Raw genomic sequence first — 10,744 nt, forward strand, 5'->3', positions numbered from 1 at the left:
ATATCTTTGCTGAGTCTATGCTTTATTTTTTTAGCCTAGTTGTTTCATCATAGTAATAGCTGAAGGTCTATTCATGCCTAGACAGAGGTGGGTGGGGGGTTGAACCACATGACATACAGAAAATACCTCTTTCCTCTCAATAGGAACCCAAGTTGAAATCTGCAAGAGGCATGTGTTGTCTGGTTCGTAGCATGCACACACACTCACAAGCATGCACACACAAAAACCACACAAATACAACACTACACATACACGGGCAAAATCTTCAAAATTGTACTTTTGGCTTACAAATGGGCAAATATATACACAGTTTGTGTGCATGCTTGTGTGTATGTGTGTTTGTGTGTGAAAGAGAGAGAGAAAGAGAGAGAATGTTGTCACTGTAATATCAAAGACTCTACTGGGAAGGTCTGGATAGTGAAAAATGTATCATCTGTCACCAGGAGGAGCAATACCTCTGTGAACTTTTTGTAATGGCCAAAATAAAACAGGCATCAAAACCAATGGCTAATTTTTGAAGGGTAACCAGGCTGGAGTCCTGAAAGCTTACACAGAGGTCATTGACCTTTCCACATGCATGTGTGTATGTGCATATATACACTTAGGTATATGTGTACCTTTATACACAGCATACAAATATGTATATATGTATGTATGTACACATACATATAAAATATACATTTATGAATAAATATATTTGTATATATAATATAAAATATAAGCTTACACACACATATATGTCAGGCAACCAGCATTTCATCCACATGGACATACTCTAAACCAGTAGGACCCAAAACATTTTTAGGTGGTCTGTGAGGTCAAAATTAATTTCATAATAATACTAAGACATTACTTGCCCATTTTGCTCATTCTCTCTCGATTATAGAATGGAGTTTTCCAGAAGCTACGTGATATGCAAATTAAAGATTTAGCTGCAAACATGAAAACTGAATTGATTTATCATCTGTGAAATTGTACTTTTGCTTTCCAAATGGACAAATCTATAGCCATTCTTGCTGTTTTGCTTATATTTGTCCTGTTCAAGTACCAACTAATAATTGAAGATGATCTTTTTTATGTGGACGCTTGGCAACAAAGTGGTGCTGAAATATTTAAAGTGTTAGATAATTTTTTTGAATCTCATGGTTTATCCTGGAACAACTGTGTTAACACTTGCACAGACTGTTCAAAAGCAGCGAGGGATAAAATTCTTGGTTCCTTAGCACAAATCAAGGCAGTGACCAAACTTTACCAGTAGGCAAATTCCTTATTATTATGTACTTGCTGTAAAAAATAAAATGCAATCCAATTTGGGAGAGTGGGGGAAGAAACCACCAAGGGGCACAGGGCATGGGGGCGTATTGTTCTGTGGATTTGAAACCAGACAGAGCAACAGATGCAAAGGGGAGAAGACTGAGCGTCTAGCTTCTTCCTCTAAAATGGAAGGCATTGGAAGAAGTTTGGTATGCCACTCTCCAGTCTTCCAGTGAGATGGGAAAGGAGGCTGAGGGAGAACAATGTACTTGAAGCAATAAAAATGATTGATTTTAGGAAACCTCAATCCATTTCTTTTTAATATTCCATATGACAAAATGGGAAGTACACAAAGCACTTTTGCTGCCTAGTAAAGTATGATGGTTGCCTTGAAAACAAGCACTTGTGCAATTGTTTGAGTTGTGAGTCAAACTACTTGATTTAATTGAGCATCATTTTTACTTGAAAGAACTGACAACTACGATTATTCAGATCTCGGTATCTGGCAGACATTTTCTCAGAAAAATATAAATGATGTGATCCTGTCACTTCAAGGAAAACAACTGACAGGGTTTGTTGCCAATTATAAAATTTGAGCTTTCATGCAAAAATTTTGAATTTTGGAAAATTTTTATCTGCTGCCATGAGCTTGACAGTTTCCTAAGACTTAAAGATTTTTCTGACAAGATCGGTGGTATCAATGCATGTGATTTTTTTGATATTATATAATGATATTTGGAAAATTCAGTGAACCAATATTTTCCAAATGATCAATAAAAGATATTAAATGTGCTTGGGGAAATGATGCATTCAAAGCACAAGACAGATCAGTGAGTGGATTTTATAACAGCTTTTAAAGAGGTTATTGCAAATAACGGTTAAGAAATTGCCATTTGTCAAGTTTTTGACGTGGTATCAAAGAATATCCATGGTTATCTGACATAATTAAAATAATCTTCCCTCTTTTCCAATTAGATACCTATGCATGAGGTTGGATTTTCTTCATATATTTCAACAAGCACAACATATTGAAACAAATTGAATGCAAAAGAAATATGAGAATCTTACTTTCTCTTTTTAAACAAGATAGTAAAGAAATTTGTAAAAATGTAAAACAATGCCACTCTTCTCACTAGATTTTGTTTGGAAAATATGGTCTCTTTTCATTAAAAAAGTTATTTATATTAATATGTAATGGCTTATTGTGATTTTAAATGAATTGATAATTTTTTTAAATTTCATTTTAAATTTCTAATAAAGTAGATATTGATACATTCACCCCACATAAACAAGGGCTTTTTGGGGTTCTCAGAAATTTTTGAGAGTGTGAAAGGGTTTAAGGATCAAAAACTTTGGCAATAGCCACTCTACAAAGTTTTGTACATTTTCTCAAAAAAAAAATGATGTCAGCCTGTCACATCTACAAGCTAGATGTAATTTTCAAATTACTGCTCTCTTCATACCTTAACAGTCTGATGAGTTGCTGAGGTCAAAAATATTTTCACCTGACGGCCAGTTCCCTGGAGGTGAGCCTCTTCAAATGTAACTTTCTGAGTGATAAATACACATGCTGGTCCAGTACAGAAAGCCTTTCAGGTTTCATACCTATTTTAACTTGTACTTCTCTGATAGAACCTTTGAGAACCCAGAGTCATCATTATGACCTGGCAAGACAACAAAGGCTTTAGTGGGTTAGAAATAGAGCTAGAATGCACCAGTGATCACCTTCTGGTGGCCTGGAGAATGACCTGAATGCATGTCAGATGAACTTGGAAGAATATGAAGAGAAGAAAAGAAAAGGAAGGAAGAAACAGGAATTAGAATGAAGAGGTAATTGTGCTTAGTATCCAGAGAGCTTTGTGATATTCCTGAACTGCCTTGAAAGGGAGACATAAACTTTGTGCTATGGTCAATGTAGAAAAATACCACGAATGTGTGGACTGATATAGTCATAGTATCCTCAAATCCAAGAGACCTAGTAGAATCCCAGTGATAAAAGGGCCAAACTGAGAGTTTTCCTGCATCTCCACACTGGATACTGAGTGTATTTAGAGGAGATGGGGGAATAATTGAGAGTTTCTTCTCATCCACTCATAAACTGAAGGATGGTTGCTAGGAAGTTTCCTCAGGAAGTTTCTTTCCCATTCATCATTTTGAGAATGTAAAGAATTGAACCTACTTGTGTGTGGAGTATGAAGAGGGTGGGGAATTGATTTAATGCTTGATTCTCTCATTTGCATTGCTTTTTTGTACAAACTGAATGCTTTTACAACCGGATCAGTGGTTCTTGAATGGCATTGTAATAGAGTGTTACATTGGTGGGGGCTCAATGTAATTTGCATAAATGATTATTCAAAATAGTCATAATGAGCTTGGTTATACATGGTACAGTAGAAAAGATGCTGAAGTTGATGTCAGAAGATGACCTAGGTTGGTCCATCCTTTGCTACTTAACTGCTTATAAATTCTGGGTCATTTCTCTAGGCCTCATTTTCCTTCTCCCTAAAATGAGGGGATTAGATTAAACTATCAAGTGCCTTTCTGCTCTGATATCTAATCCTATGATGTTATTTTATGTATATGTATGCATATACATATACACATACATAATATACATATTATATATTATATATCATTATGTGTATGTATACGCTACTCTCAAAGATGTTACAATTAAGGAGATAAGATATATACACGTTAATCACATAATGACTGGTGTCACTGAAGTAGCCAAATTCGTGGTGCAAATAATACAGAGGAGCTCAGAATCCAGCATAGGTTAAAATCCAGTTTTAGAGTGAATCCTAAAAGAAATAGCAGGATCTCTCAATTTCAAAAGTAGGAGGGAACCTCAGTAATGTAGTCTAACCCATACATGAAAAGAATCCCCACTGTAACATCCTCAGTAAATGGTCATCTAGGTTTTTCCAGATGACTTTCACGGAGGGGTAGGCAATTGCACTTTTACTCAGTTTTAATAGGCATATTTTCATGACATAAAGTTTAAATGCACCACTTTGCATCCTGCATCCCTGCTCCTGGTTCTATCCCCTGGAACCAAAAAGAGTAACTATAATTTTTCTCCCACTGGACAGTCTTTCAAATACTTGGAAACATCTCTCCTTTCCTTCTTCACCCCTCCTTTCTCACTTTTCTCCAGATTACATATTCCCATTTCTTCCAATCACTACTTATATGACAGGCCCTTCATAGCCTGATTGTCCTCCTTTGGGGACTTTGCTCATCTATTTGCTTCTTAATCTGATACCTAGAACTGATTCCAATATTATAGATGAGGTTTGATGAGGGCTAGAACTCAATAGCTCTATCTCTTCTTCATTTATAGAAGTTGTAACTCTTTTAGTGCAACCTACGATTGTATGGTTTGTATGGGGCTATACAAATTGATTGAACTTATAATCCACCTTAAAAGGCAAGATTGTATTTCAGAAGAACTTCTGTCTGCCCATGCTTCCCCCAATTTATGCTCATGTTTTTACCCCAAGGGTAAGACTTTACACTTAACCCTGTTGAATTTCGTCGTATTAGATTCTGCTCCATGAGCTAGGCTGTAGAGATCTTGTGGGATACTGTCATGCAGTGTGTTATCTCTGTCTGTCTGTCTGTCTCTCTCTCACCTTTGTGACATTTGCCAATGCGATGGCTGGGGGAAATGGTTTTCTCAGAAGTGGAAAGAACAAGGACAAAAGCAGGCGAATGAGAGTAAGCCACATGAGTCTGCAAGACAAGACAATACTGGCTTGGTGTAGAGAATTCACAATGAGGGGAGAGAAGGGTTAATGGCTGAAAAATGTGGAGGGTAGCACAGGACATATTCTAATTCATTAACAACCCAGTTTGAGTTCAACCTTTTTTGATCCCATAGAGAAGGCCCATTTTTGTTTGTGTTGCCTAGAAATGTTAATGACTAAATATGGCTTGTAAAAACAGCAGGACATAAGATTACAGCAGACTTGTACCATCAAGATACCAGGGTCTACTTTCTTCTGGAAGTGGAAAAAACCAAATAAAAATAAAAACAACAAAACCAGTCTCTGTGTTCTGCCTACTGTCATTCTAACCTTCATCAACAGATTCTCTCTTCCTAAAAGCACCTCTTTCATGGTCCACCCCACTTAAAAAAAAAAAAAAAAACAAAAAACAAAACCAAAATACTAGACGTACTTTTGGCAGACGAGCGAAATTAGAATTAGGGACTGGTGATGAAACTGGAGCCAAAATAAGTTGTACTAATTGCCTGAATCTGAAATTAAAGCCAAAGAGTTAAAATGTAAATGAACTAAAACAGTAACATTTTCCAGAAATGCATACTGAACAGCGTATAAGAACTGTCGAGGCTTTTTCAAGATCATAATATTCATTTTCATGAACATTATCTTTCACCATAAGGTTAATTAATCTCAAAGATGGAAGTGGCCAAACTATAGATTGTACATCCTTCTATAAGTCATCCTAATCAATGTATGTTATGTGTTATATAAATGTATGTTATATGTTATATAAAAAAAAAACTAGCGGAAGAAAGACAATATAACTTAGTGGCTATAAGGCCAAGAAACCTGGGTTCAAATCCTTCTGCTGATCTGGACTGGTTTTGTGATCTTAAACAAGTCACTAGACCTTTGAGAGTCCCCAATCATTTCTCTAAAGTGAAAAGACTTAGAGTTGCCAATTTGCCTAGGGAGATTAAATGTTCCACTTTGGTAGTCAAAGGTTTTTACCGTTGACCACTTTGACTTGATGAAGTCACAGATCTGGACCAAAAACTAAATTAACACTAAACTAACCCTAAACACCCAAAGACCTATGTCTATCTACCTGCCCCTCTGTTGTGGGACACATGAGCTCCTAGATCCAACACGATTCCAGTGCTTAGAACTCCTGTATGATAAAAATTTAGACAGTAATTATCTCACAAGTTTTATTTGGTCATTTTCTCAGTAGAACTGGGCTATAATAGTTATGTCTTTCCTCTTCTGACTAGCAGGAGAATTTAGGCTATTAAAAAGAACTCACCTGACTCAATCAGACCTGTTTCTCCACATGAGTGAATTCCCCTTTAACTCTAAGCAAGACAGAGCTTGTACCAACAGAAGAAATAAAATTTCCTTCCTATTCTAAAATGGAAGACTGAGAAGAAGTGTTTTCTTCCTTTTAAACATAGCCAGAGTAACCAGAATGGCAGCTTGATGTTTATTTGAAAGCTAAAGGAACATTTTACCTTCAGCAGCAAATTCTACAGACCAATTTGAAGCAGCAAACATTTTTATTATGGTGCATTTCTATAAATATGATTAATTAAATAATTAAAAACCCAAATTATCACCTAATATACACTTTTATCAACCATTCCACCAAGCAAACTGAATCTATTTTAGAGCAAGCAATATATGTCTGAAGACGAAAGTTCCAAGGTCTCCTCCTTTTTCTCTGGAAGATAGCTAGACCTTTTGGATAGATGAGGGTTTCCCATGTAGTAGATCTTAATGAATCTTCTGGGAAAGTAGCTAGAAATGAAATTAGGGCATCACCCCACCTTGAGGGATCATTGCAGCAGCCAAGAGCTTGTGAAGTTCCTCATCGTTTTGAAGGGCTAGCTGGATATGCCAAGGGGTGATCTGGATCTTCTTGTTTTCCTGGGCAACATTACCAGACAGCTCTAGTATCTCTGTTGTCAAATATTCCATCACAGCAGCCAGAAAGATAGGGGCTTTAGGACTGATCCTTTTAGCATAGTTTCCAGTCTTTAAATACTTATGGATTCGACCTACTGGGAACTGCAAACCAGCCCTGTAAGACTGAGATATCTTAGAAGATGAATTTTTCTTGATATTTTTTTTTCTTGGTGTAGACATGCTCATTCAGCTGGGGAAAAATACAAACACTTCACTTATTCTTGTGGCTTTATAAATATTACCCCAGTATTTCTCTACATAGAGAATCACAGAGTTTTGTGATATATCATCAGAACATAGGATCACAGAGCTAGAGAAGGTCACCAAGTGCAATGCTCTCATTCTGCAGATGAGGGAAACTGAGGCATATAGAGGTTAAATAACTTGACCAGGGTCATTTATCTAGTGTCTGAAGTAGGATTTGAACCCAGGTCTTCCTGACTTCAATGCCAGTGACTTATCCACTATATTATATTTCCTTTCTAGGCCATCTCTGAAAGAGAACTTTATTACAGTATCCCTGAAAAATGGCCATACATGTGGCACTAGAATAGAGGTTCCTAACCTTGAAGCCCATGAAATTTTGTAATATGTAACTTGATAATTATTTCAATATAGTTGTGTTTCTTGGTAATCTTATGCAATTTATTTTATGCAACTGAAAACATCATTTGGAGAAGGATACATTAAGCTCCACCAGACTTCAAAAGAGGTATGAGATATAACAAAAGATTTAAAATTACTGTGTTTAAAGATTTTCAAGGAAGAATATTCCTAGAGTGGAATATTCTCCTGAAAGGCAGCTCTAATCATTAAGAAGCTAAATGGTGCTGCAGCAAACTGCAAGCCCTGGAGTCAGGAAGACTCATTTTCAGGAGTTCATATCTGGCCTCAGACACTAACTAGCTATATGATTCTGGCAAGACGCTTGGTCCTATTTTACTCAGTTTCCTCATCTATAAAATGGGCTGAAGAAGGAAATGGCAAGCCTCTCCAGTATCTTTGCCAAGAAAACCCTAAATGTGGTCATAAAGAGTCAGACATGACTAAAAATGACTGAACAACTAGTCACTAGGAAGCATTTGGAAATCTCTCTACAACTTCCATTCAATGCTCCTTTTGCTCCTTACAAATGGAGGAAACAATCTTTTTTCCTCAAAACAGCCCTTTGTACAGTTGAAAGCATTCTGAAAAACCTCACCTCTTTTCACTTTTAAGCCATCAAAGACACACAACACTTTATTAGATACTTAGAGTTATCTAATACCTCCCCCTCCAGAAAGAGGTATCAAAGGGGTATGAAGGTATAAGGAGGGCAGAAATAGCTTCTGCCTTCAAAATTCTTGCTGTTTATCTAGAAGAGATGGAAAAATCAATTCTAGAAAGCAATTTGGAACTATGCCCCTAGTCACCAAACTGTGTATACCTTTGAACCTAAGGTCTACATGCCAGATAGATCAAAGAAAGAGAAATACGACCCAACGTATGAAAAAAAAAAAACCACATTTAGAGCTCCTCTCTTTAGAGTAGCAAAAAACTAGAAATTAAGGGAGTACCTATCAATTAGAAAATGGTTACACAAATTATAAGAAAATAATGACATGCACAAGTATGATGAGAAGAGATAAAAAGAATAGTTTTGGAGAAAGCTGGGAAGACGTAAGAACTGATGCAAACTGAAGTGAGCAAAACTAGAACATTTTGTGCATTGTAAAGACATACAACTTCCAAAGACTTAGGAACTATAATTCATATATAATGACCAACCATGATACCAGAGGGTTCCATGATGAAGCATGTTACCCACTTCCTGACAGAGAGGTTAGACTCAAAATGCAGAATGAAACACAAATTTTGGATTGTGCTCAATTTGCAAATTTGTTTTGCTTGACTACCCACATTAATTATAAGGGTTGAGTTTTTCTTTTTCAATTTTAGGGCAAGGTTGGGGTGAAGAGAGGTGATAAATTGTTAGTTAAATAACTAAATTTTAGAAAGAAAAATGAACAAACTAAGTTTGGGGAGAATGCTGACAAACTGAATGGAGAAAAAGCCTTCCTGAAAGATGCTAGCTGAAATTATTTAGATGCCCCCTAACTACCCTTTCTTTTGAAGGCTAAAGATAATTTCTCTCCTTAATTACCAACTCCATCTTACCCTGGAATACCAATTCTTCCAAGTTTCTCCAAAAGAATTTTTTGTCTTCTCCAAATACTATATTGTCTATCAGTTAGCCTACCATCACCTTTCATTAAAGATATTTCTACTGATTGTGGCAGAAAAGGCTACAAGGGCAGGAACTTTATCATATTTGTCTTTATATCTCTAATTACTAGCATGGAGGCTGGCATATAGTAGCCATTTAATAAAGATTTAATGATTGACTGAGACAGAAAAACCTCCCTCCCACCGATATATTATATAACTTCCTTATTATAAAAAGCCAGGCAGAACCACCAAAAAAGGCTTCATTACCTCTTGACCCTAAAGTCTTAGCTAGGAAGTTTAACAGTAAAATTAATTTTTAGCACAATTCATTAGAGCTGCAGCTATTGAACCCAAGGGGAGAAAGTATGGTTCACACAATGAGTTTGCCCATGGTCGATTAAGACTTTTCTGAGTCCTGATATTAACTTTCCCTATGAAGATAGCAAAAGACTTTTCTTCCAACGGATTCCCAAAAGTATTACTTTGGGGGTTTGAAAAATTCCAGTTGTCACTATAACTATAAAAATGCTATTCATTTAGAAACAGTATAAATATTAATCTAAATATTTTCAGTGACTCATACACAGGGAAAATTGTTCTCATATCAACAAAGAAGCGGTCCTTACCTGTAATAATCTAGTCCTACAATAAAAATAAACAAATTAAGGAATAATTCTAACCTCCAATGTAAGAAGTCCCGAACCTGTACTTGATGTTTCCCCATTTTAACTGCTTTGCTCTAGTGAGGACATGAGGACCACTCTTCTCCTACAATGAGAAGATTGAAGACACCTGGGTTGTTCAATTCCACAAAGATTGATCTCAGTTATGAGGAAGTATTTCTGAACCATAAAAACCTAAAATAAGTGGAATGCCTATTCCAAGATCAATTTCATTGGCTGTCCCAATAAAAAAAGTATTTTTCCAGATCAAGGTTTGGCAGAGTTCTGCCTACAAAAATATAGGCGATGGATATAAATGAAACAGGTCAACCCAAATTTACCTTCTTAGGTTTCTTCTCTTGCCCTCACATTTTCTATCTTCAGACCCCTCGGACCCCCAAATGTTTAGGATGTTTCTTCCCCTACATTTTCTGTCTTTGGATTCCGCCCTCTCAAATATTTATAGCCCTAAGCTTAATACAGGAATACAGTTTTGTTTTAAAGTGTTATCATATTGATATTTTTCTAAGAAACTCAAAATATTCACTCTGCTCTTTTGGAGTGTGATTTTCTTTCAAGATTCCCTAGGGCTAAAAGCTGCTTTTTCCATTCCTCAATTCAGTCAATAGCTGCACCTGCTATCTTTTAGAACACAATGGTCAAGACACCTGCCTGCCTTTTCTTAGTTGAGAAAGTTTTTAAAAGGAGGATTTGGAAAGAGTTTACTATGACTTTAATTACTTTCAGAGGCTGATTAAGTCCTGCTTAGCGGAAAGAGAAACACGTGGTGTATTCTTCCCTTTTCCCTTTCTTCTCTCAGGGAGAAAACCAAATATATTTTGGAGTTATCTAGTCACCCTAGATTCCTAGCTTCATTCAGGACTCTGTGGCCTCTATGTTCACTTAGCCTTCTAATACATTTAA

General features: G+C 36.3%; 1 long non-coding RNA gene across 1 annotated transcript; it reads right to left on the reverse strand.

Annotated features, from left to right (window-relative positions):
* Positions 1–6,522: 6,522 nt before the first annotated feature.
* LOC140506949 (uncharacterized) lies at positions 6,523–9,933 on the reverse strand. Its single transcript, XR_011968166.1, has 2 exons — positions 9,785–9,933; positions 6,523–7,140 (listed from the first exon to the last, which is right to left on the reverse strand). It is a non-coding gene; the product is annotated as an uncharacterized lncRNA (long non-coding RNA).
* Positions 9,934–10,744: the final 811 nt, after the last annotated feature.

The sequence above is a fragment of the Notamacropus eugenii genome, chromosome 5 (genome assembly GCF_028372415.1).
Source record: "Notamacropus eugenii isolate mMacEug1 chromosome 5, mMacEug1.pri_v2, whole genome shotgun sequence".
Classification (NCBI taxonomy): Eukaryota; Metazoa; Chordata; class Mammalia; order Diprotodontia; family Macropodidae; genus Notamacropus; species Notamacropus eugenii.